Here is a 19,272-nt window from a genome sequence, read left to right as displayed (position 1 = left end):
TATGGGTGGGTAAAAAAGTAGCACACGGAGGACTCAGGAGAGCTGTTCATCTTGGTCACATTTGCTGGATTTCTGGTGTTTGTTTTTGATCTTAAATTTTTTCTCTGAAGTTGCAGACACAGGTACCTGCACATGTGACAGGGTTGTACAACCCCGTACCCAAACCCAGAGCCTGGCTTTGGAAGGATGAGCAAGAACATGCAGCCCCATTTGACGGGCTGACTGGCTGCTTCCTGGAGACAGAGGCCTATTGCTGGCCACAGCCTGGTGCTGGGGGCAGGGTCCTGGACACAGTGGCGGGGATTGATGCAATTCCATTGGGAAATGAGTGGCAGAGGCTCTCCCCTTCTCCCTCACAGCCACCCAAAGGCCCCTGCCAGGGAATTGCAGGGGGCACATGGCAACTCGTTGGCAGTGCATGAGGTGAGGAGGAGAGACTAGAGGTTTTCCCCTAAGCAGGACACAGGGGCAGTCCCAGAGCTTTTCCAGCCCCCAAAGCTGCCTCTTCAAAGCTCTGGCTGCCCATCAGGCCTGATGCTGTCCTTAAGGCTCCCCAGAAAGGGCATCAAAAAGGGGAGCACATGAGAAGCCAGTGCTCTTCCTAGGAGTATAGAAAATTTGTGACTCTATTGGACCCCTTGAAGAGTTCTAGTTTAACGCTCCTGCTCCAAACAATGTGGTCAAGTATAGCTTTAATGTTCCCTTTGGGATGGATTTCATTTCCTTCGTAGCAGCTTATATGGGCAGTCATGTTTTTTGCTGATCAATACCATGTTGCTACCACACCGATATTTCAGCTGTTGCTGAATTTCAGTCTCAGTTCAGACGGGATCGGGGCGATGTGCAATAGAAAGACAAACTCATACCCGTTTGTTGAAGAGGGAGCATTGCATTGCCAAGAGCAAATGAATCTGCACTGTGTGCAAGGTCTCACCTGTTTACATAGGTTTGTTTTACATCCTAGTGCCCTTCAGGTTTTGTCTGTTCATTGCTTACATGCTCACCACACGCTGCAGGGGGTGGTTTTTAGTGCCGTTTTTCACACAACATGGTGTTACATGATGCTGCCTCAGTTCCCCACAGTCATTCCTCTAACCTCAAGGCCAGTTTATATTTTGATAACCACTAATTCTTAATTCCCACATCTCCCCCTTTTTTGTCCTATACCTTCGTTTCCATGACGATCATTGCAACCAGTCTCATTTCAGCCTTCCGCATCTTGGACAGGAGGCATCATACGTGACGCAGGATTGCAAATGCTGTAAAAGAAATCGAACATCCCAGGCCTGCTAAAACCCACATCTGTAGGTTCAGACATGCAAATTACTGTCTAGGGTTGAGCCATGATAAACTTTTGCCTAACTCTCTCATGATGTCATCACGCATTAATATCGAGGATGCCAGTTTAACTCAGACATCAGAGTTAAAAAAGGAGGCTGATTTCACTATCAATAATTAAAGGATATAACTAAGTACTACAGAAATAAGCAGTAAGAAAAGTACAGAATAATATACTTGCTTATTACTATGTATAATAAAACAAGGCAGATGCACCTAATCATTACTAAACGCTGGGGGATTAATATCCAGACCCGCAGTCGCTGGGCAGCCCCGGTTGCAGGGAGGATTTGCAGAGCCTTTCCCTGCAAGTGGGAAATCCTACACGATGTGTCCATCCGTAGGTGAGGCATCCGAAGTCTCTGCAAGCAGGTCCGGCCTCATATATCCAAATCAGCAAGCCAAAAGAACTGGCACTTTTCCTTGAGCAGAAACTTTGGGTTTCATCCTCCTGTTGGATTCCACCCAGAGCCTGGCCAGGCCTTGGGGAACAAAATCAAGGCAGTTTCTAACAAGGACAAACACTTGGGTTCTTAATCTTTAACAGTGCTAAACAAAAAACGTTGGATACACATTCTCACCGCATTTCATCCTTATTAATAACTACATTTTGTCTAAGCTACATCTTTCAGCAGAGACCAGTAAGCCTATATATTTTGTTAATGATCAAATACTAATCATTAATGCTAACGTTAATACAGATTTTACTGATTAACAAAAACAAGTAACGCATAATGTTTAGTTATAAAGTTCATCTTAGGGTCAGCTTGTTTCAGGCCTATTATTCAGGCCTTAACACTACAAATTCAGATCTACATCTCAAAGGAAACAATGGCTGTAAGCTTATGGCTGGATACATTGGCCATAGATAGACAACAAAAATATTGAGGATCTGTGATGATGATCTGATATCGGCCAGTACTATTGCTTCCGTTAGAGCTGATGGAGTACAGTTTTAAATAGCAATGAAGTACACAGTGGTGGAAAACTGGCACAGAACCTACAAACATTTCATGCTATTTGTGTGTCTTTTCCAGCCAGCAAACTACACGGGTGAGTTGCACAGACGGTCTAACCTGCAGGTGCTGTTGCAGCTGCACACATGCACCCCCTCCTCCTGTGGACATACACACAGGGGGCATCCGCATACAATGTTCTATTGCAACATTCAGATGATATGACTGATTCTCTGCGTCTCAAGGAGGAAGCCAAGATGCTCCAGGCCCTTGCGTGTTGTTACTGCTGCTGGTACATGGGGACCCCACTGCTGCCCCCGTGCCTTCTGTTGTAGTTGTTTCAGGCTCCTCCAAGTGGTAGCTGCAGTCGCCGGGTTCCCAGGGGAAGGTAGCCTGCCTGTCGATTCCTGCATCCTCAGCCGAGGGGTCTGTGGCATCGGGCTGGAGGGTTGCTCCTTCCAGCTCACGATATGGCTTGACTTTCCTTGCCGCTATCCACCGAGGACCTGTGGGCGATAAAACACAAGCATTGTGTCCCCACACGAGCAGATCCACTGGCCCTCTCCAGGTTGGGTCTCCTTTGGGATCCTGACACAAGACCCGTGGTTTAATTGCAGAGTCTTTTGTGGTGCTAAAATGATGTTCTGCTGTGGTCAAGGCAAAACAATTTCTGTTTAAGAACTTAGGAGTATATGAAGCCATTGCCAGTTGATTATGTGGTGTGTCCAGAGAATTCCCCCTTCTTTGTTTTAGAATCAAGGCTTTCACTGTAGCATGTGCACATTTGACTGTTGCCTGTTCTGTGGGGTTATGAAGAATACCTGTCTTGTGCCGAATCTCCCATTGCTGCAGAATAAGTCTGCCACCTTCCGTCTCTAAACCCCACCATCATTCTCCAGGATCCGTCACTTTTCTTGAGAGGCCAATCAGATTGTTCCAAGCTGTTGGTGCTTGGCTTTAACACTCCTACATCTAACGAATCTTTAATTATCTGTGATATCTCTTCATGTGCTCCCTGAATTCGCTATTGGTTCATTTTAAATATGTTGCAGCTGGAATCTGCACAGGAGGCATTTTTACTCTACCAACCGTAACAGGTCTGGCATGGATACAGGGTTTAACTCCAAATGGATATTGACCGTCAGAAAGATTTGACGTTAGTCCTTTTAGAATGTCTATGCCTTTCATATATTCAGGAACGGGGACAATCGTGACTGAATACAATCGTCTTGGGAGATTTCTTATTTTCATTTCTATTTGTGTTTGTACAGCTTCAATTTCTTTTCCTTCCAAACCTGTGATAATTACAGGTTGTGCTTTAAATTTCCTGTGATTCCCACATATTAAGGAAACTTCTACTCCATCATCAATCAGGGCATTTACAGTTTGTGGGGACCATTATATTGATTCCCCTGCCTTGCCTCCTGCAAAGGGTACAAGTCAGAAAACGGTGCCCAATCCTCTCTCAGCCTTGGAGCCATTGATCCACCCATGGGGCCCCTCCGTGAGCAGATGGAGGCTCCCACTGAGGTTCGAGAAGGGGCGCTGTAGGCTGACCTGTCCCTGGATCCTTAGTTTTAGAGCTCTGCACTCTCTTGCTAGGTTTATTCAGCCCTCTCTGGGTATATATGCACCACAGCTCGTCTGTTGGAACACTATCAATTATTTTCAGGAGACATGTCATCTTTTCCCAAAGCCATAAGCATCACCTTAGGACAACTCCTGGTTTCACTGTCTCGAGTGTCTCCATTCCCTGCACTCCCTCGAGGGCCCCACTCTCCAAGGTCACCCAGCTGCTGTATTTTCTCTATCACAATAGAAAAGGGATTTCCTGTCTTGTTAATCACATACTAAGTGATGATTACATTTTTATATGCCAGTGGGGCAGTCATAATCAGTTTATTTCTCACGGTGACAGACGAAGGATGGCGCATCACAGTGTCAGCATCTTCTATAAAAACTGCCGCTCTTGGTGTTCGGAGGAGGCGGGCGGGCGCGGGCCGGGGGTGCAGTGCTGAGCTCGGCCACAGGCAATCGCCCCACGGGGGGGTGGGGGGGTCGCGGGGAGGCCCAAGGCTGCTGCAGCCAAATCCACACTGGTGGGGGGCACAAATGCTGAGTACAGAGAAACTGAGTACACCCTCGGTTTTCCAGATGGAATATACTGTGCCAGCATTAATACCGGTTTTATAAGAGCCAACCAATCCCATGGGACCAATTGATACCCGTGAGCGATTGCCTCCAGTATAGCTGCTGTAAAGGAGTTTTGAGCCCATCCTCATTAGTGTTTTACGTAGTTCTTTAAAAACCTGGTATGGCCGGGGCTCTTGCCACTGCTGCTGGTTGGATCTTAAAATTACCAGAAACACCACAGAGTCCCCACTATTTCGTGTCTCCCTAAGACATGTCTCTAGCCTAGATCCTCCTCCCAGAATCTCCACCAGGAATGCCTTCAGTGGGGGAGGTGGAAGATCAGAAGGTACTGATTGTAATTCCTCATCTTTAACCTTTTCATCCCCGCTTGCTTCTGCCGGCGTGGGTAGTAGGAGTCAGTTCTTTCTCCTGTCGGGACGAGGTACTGACAGGTTCTGGTATTTCTCCTGTCAGTGGGTTAAAGCCGTGTAAATCACTCACCGTGGAAGGACGACAGAGTCAGAAATGCACTGCCCAGGTCTTCATCAGTTTTAAACTCCTGGCCAACCTTCCACCATTATGCTAAATCAAAAGCTCTGTTGATCGGGAACCATTTACAATACTACAGATTACAGTTACAGATATAGTGCAGTAACTCATGCAGCTGATCATCTGTTACTGAATATTAGGCAGTCCTCAATAACTGCTTTAGAACTTGTATATAGTGCTTTTGTTCCTCAGAAAACCATGACCCCATTATATATGAAAAAAAAAAAAAAAGAGAAAAAGAGAAAGGAAGAAAAAACCCCTCATGATTTAAGAGAAAGAGAAGAAAAACTTTATGTGAGCAGCTTCCCTCAGCCAGGCGCTGCTGTCTGGCAGTTAAAGAAAACCCCCTCTGTAATTTTATGAGCCGGCAGCTTTCCCAAAGCCAGGCACTGCACTCTGGTACTTGCCGGTGGAATGAATATTGAAGTCTGGACACCACTTTCCTCCGTCACAGATGAGCACGCCACCGTCTTCTTCAGTTTTCTGCACAGCTCACACGGGGCGGCATTTGTCAGTCTCGGTGCAGCCGGGATTGGGGCGACACACACAAGAATGACAAACTCACACCAGTTTGTTGCAGGGGGGGCATTTCCAAGAGCAAATACTGCTGCACGTGTGCAAGCTTCCAATTTATTCCCACCTGTTTACATAGGTTTGTTTTCATATTTACATCCTGGTGCCCTTCAGGTTTTGTCTGTTTATTGTTACATGCTCACCACACTCTGCGGGGGGGTGGTTTTTACTGCGGTTTTCCAGTCAACACGGTGTTACATGATGCTGACTCAGTTTCCCACAATCATTCTTCTAACCTCAAGGTCACTTTACATTTTGCTAACCACCAATTCTTAATTCCCACAGCTGAACTGCGCCTGTGCAGTGCCTGGGCCTTCTCTGTTTCTCATGCTGTCCCCCAGCTGTACAGCTGACCCCAGCTAGACAAAGAGCTATTCCGTACTGCATGAAGTCATGGGAAGCAATAAAATCTGGGGAAAAGTAGGGGGAAAGGGTGATACTTAGAGTTACGACATTTATTTTTTCTGAGTAACCATTACGTTTCATGAAGGCCCGGAAATGTCTCAACATCTGCCTGCCACTGGGAAGTAGAGAATGAATTCCTTTGTTTGCTCGGTGTGTGTGTGCAGCTTTGACTTTTCCTATTAAAGTCTCTTTATCTCCACACACAAGTCTTCTCTTCTTTTACCCTTCTGATTCTCCCCCCCAACTTACTGCGGGTGACTCCACAGGCAGCTGCGTGGGGCTCAGCTGCCTACTGGGGTTAGGGACCGTAGGTTGCCCACAGCCTTGTCCAGATCAGTTTTGAAGATCTTCAGGAGTGGAGACTACACATCACACTGACAAATCCGGCCGGGCATTTTCTTCTCTGTGCTGAACCAACCCAGTTCCCTCATTCTCTCCTGGTATGTCAGACTCTCCCTTCCTCATCTTCACGCCCCTTCATTGCATTTGCTCTGGTATGACCATGTCTTTGCTGTACTGAGGAGCCCAGGAGTGGACACAGTAGTCCCCAGTGTCACCAGTGCTGGGCTCAAGCACAGTCCAGGCCAACGAGCAAGGAGCCAGGTAAAAGTGCCAGGAGGCCTGTATGGACAAACAAGGCCCGGGAAAATGCAGGCCCACTGCTGAATGGGGTGGGGGACCCGGTGACACAGGCCGTGGGAAAGGGCGGAGGTACTGAATGCCTTATTCACCTCAGTCTTTACCAGCAAGACCGTCCTTCGGGGATCCCAGGTCTGAGCGTCCAGGGGAAAAGGCTGGAGCAAGGAAGATGCACCCTTCACAGTTCATGTCACTGGGCACTTCTCCAGTCCACAGTGAGTAGCTTTGTCTCTGACCTTTCTGGGGAACTCCGGGCAGAAAGTGTAACTGAATTCAGGATGCACAGCGTCCACTCTCTCCTCATCCACCAAGACACTTTGGCTTACTGTAGAAGGCTTTAAATCTGGTTAAGCTAAATTGCTTTAAACTGGTTACCTGATTTGCTAATTATGAAGAGCTTTAACAAGCGCACAAGTAGGTACTATTGTAAGAAGGAAAGGAGGAATAAAGAAAGAAGATAGCCCCTGCCCTGAAGAACGAAAGAAGACGACTCTGACTCAGTGTTTTGGCCGCTAACTGAAGGCACCTGGATAGAAGTTGAGCAGCTGGGAACTAAGATGGGGGCAAAAATTTCTACAGAGAAAATGTCTATTTTATATATTTTGATAAGAATTCTGGAGAAGATGGGAATCAAATATCAGGAAAAAGTGATACACACTTTCCTCATTTGGGGCAAAAGGAATGGGGTCATTGCTGCATCATCTTTAACTACATGGCAACTGGTAAATGATTCCCTGAAACAGTTAAAAAGTGATGGGACTGCCCCAGCAGCTGCAGCCGATGCCACCTCACCTAGTGGATCCGATTCTCTGACAGATCCTGCAGTTGTGGCTGAGACATCCCCAGAAAAGCCACCAGCCCCTTCTACATGTCCACTACCTGCTGAAGAGGGCACTGCTGGAGACTCTCCAAAGTTGCCGGCAGACCCCCAAGCTTTGGGACGTTTGCTGATAGATTTTTCTGAGGACACAGAGGGTGAGGACACATGTTCTGCACCCCTGCAGCAAGCTTTATATGCTGGATCTTTCGACTGTGATAATCCTTTAGACCCTGACCCTGCAAAACCTAAAAGAGAACTTGGCCGGTGTCCTCCCCTTAGCTGGGGATGATCCGTGGGTAAAAGTGAGGCAAAAGCCTTGGCTCAAGGGGATATGGACATGGCCAGAAAGATCGTTGCTCCTGTAACTTATGAACCAGGATGTCAGCCACGTTGGGAAGGACTGGCATTATTCTGTTATTATAGAAGTCCAGAAAAGCATTAATGAGGATGGGCTTCAAAACTCACAACAGCTGTACTGGAGGCAATCGCTCACGGCTGTGCTCAGCATTCACACCCCCCCACCTGCAGGCACGGAGTTGGCAGCGGCAGCCCCGGGCCTCCCCGAGCCCCCCCACCGCGGAGTGACCGCCTGTGCCTGTCTAGCACCGCGCCCTCGGCCAGCGATCGTCCATCCACCAAAAGAGGCAGTTTTTTACAGAAGGTGCTGACACTGTGATGCAGCGTCCATGGTCCATTCTAAAAGAACAAACTTTAAACCTTTCTGATGGTCAGTACACTGAAGGCCTTGATTTAAAAACAAAGAAGGGAGAATTTTCTGGGCACACCACATAATCAACTGAAAATGGCTTTGTTCTTAATGATGTTTTTGATGGAAGTGATGAAGTCAACTGCTGTTCTCTGCCTTGCAGACCAGACCAGTTCAGATGGGAAGATGGGACCTGCATCCGTGAGAGTAGGCAGTGCAGTGCCGTGACAGACTGTCTGGACAGCTCTGATGAAGCAAGTTGTAGCAGCATTATTCAGGGCTCTGGACCTGGCAAATTCAAGTGCAGAAGCAGAGAATGCAGAGATGTCAATAACATGTGTAACCACGAGAGAGTCTTCAAGGACTGAAGTGATGAGCCCCTCAGGGAGTTATTTTCCTTATTTTGTAATGCTTAGTCATATGCCTTAATTATCAGCAGTGAAGCCAGCCTACACTTCTCACACAGTAACTGTAACTGCTGTATTATTTTTAGACTTCTGTAGAATTATATTATGTATAGTGTGGGTTTTTGAAGTTTGCTAAACCTTAAATGGTAAAGGACATGTTCATGGGTTTGTGGGTGGTTGTGGGAGACTCTGCTATTGCTGCTGCTGCTGCAGCACATCTGTGCCTGTTTCTGGGAAAGGCCAGACCAGACTAGTCTTGAGAAACCTGGGAAGAAACTTGCCTTGCAGCAATCACAGAAGACCTGGCTGGATTTAACCCCCCTCCTTCCAGTTCTGCCCTGGCCCTGCCTGTGTGTCAAGCACTGGGCCCTTTTCCAGCTCCCTGGTGCTGCAGAAACAGGTGACCGTGTCTGCAGCTGCTAGCAAGAGCACTTCCAGGGAGAGCTGGTTCCTGGAGGGGTCTGCAGAGCTGGTGACGTGTGTCTGGAAGGATGAAGCGATGTGCTGGAGTCATGGGAAAGGATGCTGCAACACCACAGGCTGCAGGGCTCTGCCAGGAGTCTGGTGGGTGCAGTCCCAAGCGCAGCTGCTGTCGGTGATGCATTGTCACAAATGGAGTGACACCGCTCACTCGTAAGAGAGAAGTCACAATATGTTTATTGATATAAAACAGAGATTGAACAAATTTTGACGGTAAATGCAAGTGGTTTAATTGGATGCAATGGCAAGGTTCACCTCATTCTTATCACATATAGGACAGTATCAGAAAGAACAAACCCTCCTGTCGAGTCATGACACTCAGACAGGACCCGCTTGCTTTCTAAACTCCTTCTCAGAGAGGAGTCCAGGTGGGGTTGGATACAATTCTAGTCCCAGACTGGGTCAATGGTTTATTTCTAAAGGATTGTGTGTGTGAACTCCATCCTTTATATCCCTTAGCTAAGATCCCAAACTCCCAGCACGCTCATTCCCAATGCACTTACCGAGTATCTGACATGATATGGATTCTCTCAACCTCGAGGAGTAACCCTGAGAGGTGTCCCTCCTCTGACCCCAGGCACAGTCCACTCACTGACTCGCCACTGAGATGGGCCCTGACCCCTGTGAAGATGCCGCAGGGGACGGCAGGGGAGGAGGAAGCTGATGTTGTTCAGGCACAGCCCAAGTCTCTCTCACTGTGGTCCCTGCAGGGCGCAGTAGTAGACCGCACTGTCCCCCAGCTCCAGCCCCGTGATGATCAGCGTCCCGGAGCTCTTGTCAGCCTGGCCGGAAAATCTCTGGCGGGCAAAAGGGGCTGTGTGGCTGTAGGAGCCTCCCCGGCCCTTGCTCTGCAGCAAGTACTGCAGGACTCCACCGGCACGCTGCCGGTACCAGGCCACGTACAGATAGGAGGCCTTGGAGCTGTAAGTGCATCGTAAGCTCCCACTATTCCCTGCTCGCCACCACACTGCAGACCTCGTCGCTTGGATCTCATCACCCTGAAGTGCGCCTGAAACAAAAGCAGGGCTCTTCCATCACTGATTTTCTCTCGCCGCCTCACACAAATACCCACGGGGAATCAATAGAAGCAGGCCATGGTGTTGCCAAAGCCCAAGTGCTTTGGGTGCCCCACCGAATCATCGAATCACAGAAGCAAGGAGCTTTAAGATCATCGAGTCCAACCATTAACCCAACACTGCCAAGCCCAGCACTAACCTCTACATGTCATTTAATTTGATAATAACACACGTGCCACCTCTACACATCATTTAATTATATCCAACACCCCCAGGTCCTTTTTTGCCAAGAAGCTTCCAGCCACTCTGCCCAAGCCTGTAGCGTTGCAGGGGGTTGTTGTGACCCATGTGCAGGACCAGACACTGACCTTGTTGAGTCTCATACAATTGGCCTCAGCTCATCTCTCCAGCCTCTCCAAATCCTTCTCCAGAGCCTGCTGCCCTCCAGCAGATCAACACTCCTGCCCAGCTGGGTGTCACCTGCAAACTTACCGAGGGTGCACTCAACCCCCTCGTCCAGATCATTGATGAAGGTATTTGTCCTGGTTTTGGCTGGGATGGAGTTAATTCTCCACCTTAGTAGCTAGAATAATGCTGTGTTTTGGATTCAGCATGGGATTTGGTATGAGAAGACACTGATGTTTTCAGTTTTTCCTGAGAGATCAAGGACTTTCCAACTCCCCATGTCCTGCCCGTGCGCAGCTGGACAAGAAGCTGGGAGGGAGCAGAGCCAGAGCACGCACCCAAATTGTCCAAGGAAATACTCCAGATCATGTATCGTCATGCTCAGGATATACAGGAGGCTTGGCTGGGAAGGAGGGGGTTCTCTCTCACTTCTGGGATTGGGATGACGGGATCTCGGTATTTCGGGATCGCCAGCCGGGAACAGGGTCGGGTGGGTGTGTATGCTGGGTCGCGAACCTTCTGAGTCATGGACAATGTAAAAGTGTCATCAGCATTCAGGTTAGAAGATGAACAACGTCTAAATTAATGACGCACTTGTGTTAGAAGACTAACAGCTGAAAGCAAAGAAATTTGTGCTTCTTAGGGAAGAAACAGATAAGAAGGGATTCTTTGGAACAACAAAGCAGAAACTAATCTGCTGGCTGCGCGCGGTTAGTACTCCTTGTTGAAAGTGCTGAGAGGAATGAGTTTTTGAAATGAGCATGCGCTAGGGCAACACACAAGAATTTGCTGTTATTTTTAGATGTACAAGAATATATAAGGACTTGATTTTCTAATAAACTTTGGAGCTTGACTGTTAACCATATTGGTGTGCGTCTTGTCTCACAGCCTCGTCCTGCAAATAAAGGGTTCCCTGCAACAGGCTCGTATCAGTCAACGGGCGGTGAGCAGTCACAGCGTGCTTTACCCGATAGTATTTTCTATTGTTATTGTTACATTCTATTCCAATTATTAAACTGCTTTTATCTCAAGTTCGAGCCTCCCTTTCCCGCTCCAATTCACTCCCCCATCCTGCGGTCAGGGGAGGGTGAGCAAGTGGCTGTGTGGTGTTTGCTGCTGGCCAGGTTTAAACCACGACAATATCAAAGAGCACGGGGCTCAGTACGGAGCCTTGGGGAACACTATTTCTGAACAGCTGCCAAATGGATTTAACTCCCTTCAGCAAAACTCTTTGGGCCCATTCATCCAGTGAAAACTGAGCCCATCCAACCCCTGAGCAGCCAGAAAGGGAGGGAAGAGATGGGATGCAGGGAGACAGAGTGGCCCGCTTGGCTGACCGAGAACGAGTACGCTGAACATCCTCCACTCAGTAAAGCACTGCGTTTGGGTCTCAGGAGACGGAAATGGGCAGTGCTGGGAAAGCAGCTCCCGCAGAAAGGCCCAGACCAGCTGCGGTGCCCAGTGATGGCCCCTCTGGCCCTGGCAACAGGCCTGAGCGGCCCCATCGCCTCCTCTGCCACAGCTTCCCCCATCTGGGGCCCAGCAGGTTTGTGTTAAAGCTCCGCTGGATTTCCTGTCCCCGTGCGAACGGCACAGAAGTAGCGGGCAGAGTCCCGGGGGCCCAGGGCACGCAGCGACAGCGATGACTCGGACCGGGAATTGTCCCGGGACACCGTGGCTCGGCCCTGCACCGCTGCCCCGTACTCCTTTGCAGTACTCGAGGGGCTGATGTAGGAGACCCACTCGAGTCTGCCATCGGGTGTCTGACGGTACCACAAAATGTAGTAACTCCAGAAGGTGAAGCCGGATCCGCGGCAGGAGAGGAGCACGGAGTCCCCGGGCGCTCGCAGCCCTCCGCCGGCCTCCAGCAGGCTCATCTGCGCCCAGAGCCCTGCGGACGGAGAGCGCAGGCAGCCGGGCAGGGCGCGCCCACGGCCCCAGGCCGTTCCCCCGCCGCCCCGGCAAAGCCCCCCGGGCCGGCACAGCCACAGCCGCCACCCCGCTCTCTCCCGGCCGAGCCCCGCGCCCGGGGCAACGCCCGCCTGCCCTCCCCGGGGCTGAGCCGCGCCTGCTGCCGGCCCTCGCCCCGAGCCGCGGCCCCAAAGCCGCCCTGGCCTCCGCCTCGGCCTCGGCCTCGGCCTCCTTCCCCGGCCCCGGGCTCGCTGCCCGCCCCGCCCGGCTCTCACCTGCCGGCCCCGCGGCCAAGGCCAAGGCCAGGAGCCACGGCCCCAGCCCGGGCGCCATCATGCCCTGCCGCGCCGGGGCCGGCCGGGGCCGCCGAGGAGCCGAGCGGAGCCGCGCTCGGGCCCGCTCCTGCCCGCCCCGCCGGCTCGGCCCCTCGCCGGGGCAGCGCCGACGCCTCTGCCCGCCCCCAACAGCCCCGCCCCGGCGCCCCGGGGCCGCGGCCCCTTCGGGGCAGGAGCAGGGGCAGGGGCAGGGGCAGGGGAGGGGCAGGAGCAGGAGCAGGGGAAGGGCAGGGGCAGGAGCAGGAACAGGGGAAGGGGCAGGGGCAGGGGCAGGGGCAGGGGCAGGAGCAGGAGAAGGGGCAGGAGCAGGGGCAGGGGCAGGGGCAGGGGCAGGGGCAGGGGCAGGAGCAGGAGCAGGGGCAGGAGCAGGGGCAGGAGCAGGGGCAGGGGCAGGAGCAGGAGCAGATGCAGATGCAGGGTCAGGGGTAGGAGCAGGGGCAGGAGCAGGGGCAGGAGCAGGGGCAGGGGCAGGAGCAGGGACAGGAGCAGGGGCAGGGGCAGGGACAGGAGCAGGAGTAGGGGCAGGGGCAGGGGCAGGGACAGGGGCAGGGGCAGGGGCAGTAGCAGGACCAGGGTCAGGGGCTGGGACAGGGGCAGGGGCAGGGGCAGGGACAGGAGCAGGAGCAGGGGCAGGGGCAGGGGCAGGGACAGGGGCAGGGGCAGGAGCAGGGGCAGGAGCAGGAGCAGGGGCAGGGGCAGGAGCAGGGGCAGGAGGAGGTGTAGAGGCAGGAGAAGGGGCAGGAGTAGGAGCAGGAGCAGGGGGGGCACGGGGCAGGGCCGGCGGCACCCGAAGGCTCCTGGCCCGCGGCTCCCAGCGCGGCTCCGGCGCTGGCCCGCCTTGTCGCCCTGCCGAGCCCTGCCCAAGGGGGTCGGCACCTCGGCCGGGCGCAGCCGGGCCCCTGCTGGCCCCGGGCCCTGCTCCAGCCCCAGCGCCAGGGACGGGCTGTCGGCCCGCACATCCCCTCGCAGGACCCTCCCCGGGCCCCCAGCCCGCCCTGGCCTCACCCCCGGCCCTGCCCGCGGGCACCGGGGCACACAGGGGCTGTGCTGCCACCCAGAGGGACCGCCACAGCCCCGAGAAGGGGCTGACAGGAGCCTCCTGCGCTTCAGCCAGGGCAAGAGCCACGTCCCCCACCCGGCGAGGGACAAGCCCCTGCTCCAGACCAGGCTGGGGGCTGCCCAGATGGAAAGCACATTCCCAGGAAAGGCCCCGACGCTTCTGGTGCCCAACAGCTTGCCCATGTGGCAGCGATGTGCCCCTGTGGCAGAGAAGGTTAATGGTGTCCTGGCCTGCATCAGGCCAAGTCTTGCCAGCGGTTCAGGGAGGTGATCCTTCCCCTCTGCTCAGCACTGATGAGCTCACCCCTGGTGACAGGGAAGGGGCCATGTGCAGCCTGATGGGACACCTTTCCACTCTCAGGGTGACCAAGCACTGGCACAGGTTGCCCAGAGAGCTTGTTGGGTGGCCATGCTTGGAGGGATTGACAAACTGTCTGGAGATGGTCCCGGGCAACCGGCTGTAGGTGGCCCGGCTTGAGCAGGGGCTTGTGCCAGATGAATTCCTGAGGTGGCTTCCAGCCTCCACCCTTCTGTGATTCAGTGGAAGACTCACAGGCACATTCAGGGCTTTGTGGGCGGTATGGGCCAGGGCAAAGGTAAAGACTAAAACTCAGACTTTCTCCTCCCCTGACGTCTTCCAGAAACAGATTTTTGTGAGAGCCTTGAGGAAAACTCATTGTCCTCTTCTGGCTACAAGTTTCAGCGCTGGAATTCAAGAGAGAAATGTGCAAGTGACACAAATGTAATATGGGTGGGTAAAAAAGTAGCACACGGAGGATTCAGGAGAGCTGTTCATCTTGGTCATGTTTGCTGGATTTCTGGTGTTTGTTTTTGATCTTAAATTTTTTCTCTGAAGTTGCAGACACAGGTACCTGCACATGTGACAGGGTTGTACAACCCCGTACCCAAACCCAGAGCCTGACTTTGGAAGGATGAGCAAGAACACGCAGCCCCATTTGACGGGCTGACTGGCTGCTTCCTGGAGACAGAGGCCTATTGCTGGCCACAGCCTGGTGCTGGGGGCAGGGTCCTGGACACAGTGGAGGGGATTGATGCAATTCCATTGGGAAATGAGTGGCAGAGGCTCTCCCCTTCTCCCTCACAGCCACCCAAAGGCCCCTGCCAGGGAATTGCAGGGGGCACATGGCAACACGTTGGCAGTGCATGAGGTGAGGAGGAGAGACTCGAGGTCTTCCCCTAAGCAGGACACAGGGGCAGTCCCAGAGCTTTTCCAGCCCCCAAAGCTGCCTCTTCAAAGCTCTGGCTGCCCATCAGTCGCCGTGCTGTTCCATCGGGCTCCCCAGAAAGGAGATTTGAGGCTGTAATGGATCTCTGGAAGAGGACTAGATTAACCCTCCTAGTCGAGGCAGGGACAGCAAGTGCAGGTTTAATGATCTCTTCGGGATGCAGTTAATATCCTTCATAGCAGCCTCTATGGGCAGCTGCAATTTTTGCTGACCTAAACCGTATTGACAACACACCGATATGTTATCTATTGCTGAACAGCACCTCTCTATGCAGCATCAGGCTCTTCTCTGTTTCTCATGTTGCCTACCAGCTGTACAGCTGACCCCAACTGAACAAAGAGATATTCTGTACTGCATGAAGTCATGGGAAATAATAAAATCTGAGGCAAATTAGGGGGAAAGGGTGATATTAGGAGTTAGGACATTTGTCTTTCCTAAATAACCATTATGCTTCATGAAGGCCTCAAAATGTCTAAAGATCTACCTGCCAATGAGAAGTAGAGAATGAATTCCTTTGTTTGCTCGGTGTGTGTGTGCAGCTTTGACTTTTCCTATTAAAGTCTCTTTATCTCCACACACAAGTCTTCTCTTCTTTTACCCTTCTGATTCACTCCCCCAACTTACTGCGGGTGACTCCACAGGCAGCTGCGTGGGGCTCAGCTGCCTACTGGGGTTAGGGACTGTGGGCTGCCCACAGCCTTGTCCAGATCAGATTTGAAGATCTCCAGGAATGGAGACTACACAGCACACTGACAAATCCCCCCGGGCATTTTCTTCTCTGTGCTGAACCAACCCAGTTCCCTCATTCTCTCCTGGTATGTCAGACTCTCCCTTCCTCATCTTCACGCCCCTTCATTGCATTTGCTCTGGTATGACCATGTCTTTGCTGTACTGAGGAGCCCAGGAGTGGACACAGTAGTCCCCAGTGTCACCAGTGCTGGGCTCAAGCACAGTCCAGGCCAACGAGCAAGGAGCCAGGTAAAAGTGCCAGGAGGCCTGTATGGACAAACAAGGCCCGGGAAAATGCAGGCCCACTGCTGAATGGGGTGGGGGACCCGGTGACACAGGCCGTGGGAAAGGGCGGAGGTACTGAATGCCTTATTCACCTCAGTCTTTACCAGCAAGACCGTCCTTCGGGGATCCCAGGTCTGAGCGTCCAGGGGAAAAGGCTGGAGCAAGGAAGATGCACCCTTCACAGTTCATGTCACTGGGCACTTCTCCAGTCCACAGTGAGTAGCTTTGTCTCTGACCTTTCTGGGGAACTCCGGGCAGAAAGTGTAACGGAATTCAGGATGCACAGCGTCCACTCTCTCCTCATCCACCAAGACACTTTGGCTTACTGTAGAAGGCTTAAACTTGTTTAAGCAGGATTTCCACTTCTCAAACCCACACTGAGTGTCAGTGAGGAAGGAGGGGGAGGAGGTGCTCCGGGTGTCACAGCCGAGATTCCCCTGCAGCCTGTTGTGAAGACCATGGTGACACAGGTTGTCCCCGTGCAGCCCATGGAGGTCCATGGTGGAGCAGATATCCACCCTGCAGCCCGTGGAGGACCCCAGCCACAGCAGGTGGATGTGCCCTGAAGGAAGCTGTGACCACGGGAGAGCCCACACCGGAGCAGGCTCCTGGCAGCACCTGTGGCCCTGTGGAGAGGAGCCCAACACAGCAGCAGGGGAAAAGCACGAGGAGGAAGGAGCGGCAGTCAAACTGTGTTATGAACTGACCACAACCCCCATTCCCCATCCCCCTGTGCTGCTCAGGGGAGAAGGTAGAGAAGTCGGGAGTGAAGGTGACCCTAGGAAGAAGGAAGGGTTGGGGGGAAGTTGTTTTTATCTTTGTCCTTATTGCCCATTATCCTACTCTGATTTGATTGGCAATACCAATTAAATTTATTACCCCAATACCAATTAAATTTATTACCCCAAGTCGAGTCTGTTTGGCCTGTGACGGTAATTACTGGCTCATCTCCCCATCCTTACCTCGACCCACAAGCCTTTCAGTGTATTTTGTCTGTCTGTCCAGCTCAGGAGGGGGACTGACAGAGTGGATTGTGGGCACCTGGTGGCCAGCTCAGGTCAGCCCACCACACTTGTCTGCTTCTCCTTCCTCATCAGGTGATCTGTAGCAGGCACCCACCACAATGTCACCCATGCCGATCTCTCTTTCCTAAAAGCCTGGCTCCATCCGCCACAGCACTGCTGGGAGCTACCGCACCGCCTCTCCCTGACCCCACAGCTCTGCAGCCAGGCCACGGAGGGGAAACTGGGCCGTGCAGGACAGGAGCCCAGGCAATGTCCACTAACCTGCACTTCACCACACACCTCTGCAGTGCCCAGAACAGACCCTCCTGCAGCATAAATGGTCTCAGCCCTTCAAACACACCTCCCTTCACTGCCTTTTCCTTCAAGCAATAGCCTGAGTAAGAGATAAATGAGGGAATCTAGTGGATTTTCCATACTCCATATTATCCCCAAGTGAATGAGATTCTGGAACGCACCAACGGGATTCTAAAGCAAGCCCTTAAACCAATAAAAAGGGATGGTCATAACGGCTGCCAGATGCAGTAATGAGGGTAAACAACCCGTAGGGAAATAATGGATGCCCTTGACTTACCATGTTCTGTCCCAAGCCTCTGTTTGTACTCACCGTGAAAACAGAGACTAAAGACCCTGCAAACCCGCTCCATTCCCCTGGACAACGTGTTCTAGTAGACTTGCCCACCGTGGGGCAAGTACCCCTACCCCTAAAAGCTCCCATCAATATCTGTTCATGGGTGGCTGCTGCTGCCCATAGGAACAAACTCCACATGAACTCCAGGGGATTGTCCCTTCCTCCTAACCATCACTGTTTTGTTATGGACACATTTGTGTGACAGGGCGCTGATCCCAGACGATGGGGGACCTGTGTTACTCATAGTGCTTCAGTCGTTCTAGGCATTAGCGGCTAGTTACTACTTGTAATTTGCTTACATTATTATATGGGAATAATGTTTTGGGAGACGTGGTGTTCAATCTTTGTCCTTGCAGTGGTGGGACAATGGAGGGGCTCCCCCAATCCAGCCTGGGACATAATATGAGGATTCACGCCCATTTGGAACCCCCCTTGCCAGGGCACAATTATAACATCACTGACCTCTGTCAGAGATGGCTTTAAATTCCCCATGAGCCCGGCCAATCTGACTGCACTGGAGCTGCAAGTGTAACAGAGGAGTTCCAAAACATCTCAGGAATGGATGAGGCTACAGAAATTAACACTATCAAGGGAATATGGCAAGGCCCAAACATCTTCGATCAGTCTCCATCAGATGTGATATGGGAGAAATTGTGGAATCATACCTGCCTGGTGGGGAATAAATCCTTGCCGATCAATTACAATCAGCAATGGTTTCCATATCCAGGAAATTTTACAGGGACTTTTAATGTGTCCACTTATCAGAAGGCAAACCTGGAGCTGTGCCTTAAGCTACCTTATTGGGAATTGCCTCCAAAATTAGAAAAGCCTCTGAGTCACCCATATAAAATTGCATGGGCTGCACACTGGTGCTTGCAAATACCAAACAGGTTGGGGGATGTAATCGGTTACAGTGCTCGTCCATAGAGCTGGATGTGGTCCTGACAACACCACAGCCACCGGCAGCAGGACAAAGTAATCAATGACTGTCCCAGAGAGGGAAGGTGATTTGGGGGCAGGAGTTAGCTGGGCTCATTGATAGAGCTTTAAACTAGATTTGAAGGGGGAAGGGACAAAAACATTGGCCCATCTGAAGTTCATGTATACCAATGCACACAGCATGGGTAACAAACAGGAGGAGCTTGAAGCCGTGATGAAACAGGAAATTTATGATGTTGTTGCTATTACAGAAACACGGAGGGATGTCTCCCATCACTGGAGTGCGCCAGCTGATGGCTACAGGCTCTTTAGGAGGGACAGACCGGGAAGGAGAGGTGGTGAGGTGGTGCTGTATGTTAAGGACTCTTAAGATTGCTTCGAGCACAGGTGTAGTGAAGACAGGGTGGAATGTCTTTGCATTAGAATCAGGGGGAAGGCCAACAGGGCAGATGTTGTAGTAGGAGTCTACTACAGGCCACCCAACCAGGACAGAGAGATGGATGAGATATTTTATAGGTACTTAGGTGAAATCTCACGATCACTTGCCCTTCTTCTTGTGGGCGACTTTAACTTCCCAGACATCTGCTGGAAATACAACACGGCAGAACAAAACCAGTCCGGGAGATTCCTAGAATGTGTGGGAGAGAACTTCCTGACGCAGCTGGTGAGTGAACCGACCAGAGAAGG

At 51.9% G+C, this 19,272-nt stretch overlaps 1 protein-coding gene and 1 long non-coding RNA gene across 2 annotated transcripts in view; both read right to left on the bottom strand.

The window, feature by feature from the left end:
• The window catches only part of LOC141970164 (M1-specific T cell receptor alpha chain-like), a 293,745-nt gene that overhangs the window by 171,235 nt on the left and 103,238 nt on the right, over positions 1-19,272 (bottom strand). The gene's annotated exons all lie outside the window — the stretch shown is intronic.
• Positions 1,856-12,745, bottom strand: LOC141970173 (uncharacterized). The gene is made up of 2 exons (XR_012635160.1): positions 12,614-12,745; positions 1,856-2,800 (listed from the first exon to the last, which is right to left on the bottom strand). It is a non-coding gene; the product is annotated as an uncharacterized LOC141970173 (long non-coding RNA).

Source organism: Athene noctua, chromosome 25 (genome assembly GCF_965140245.1).
Source record: "Athene noctua chromosome 25, bAthNoc1.hap1.1, whole genome shotgun sequence".
NCBI lineage: Eukaryota > Metazoa > Chordata > Aves > Strigiformes > Strigidae > Athene > Athene noctua.
This window is presented reverse-complemented; position numbering and strand designations above follow the sequence as displayed.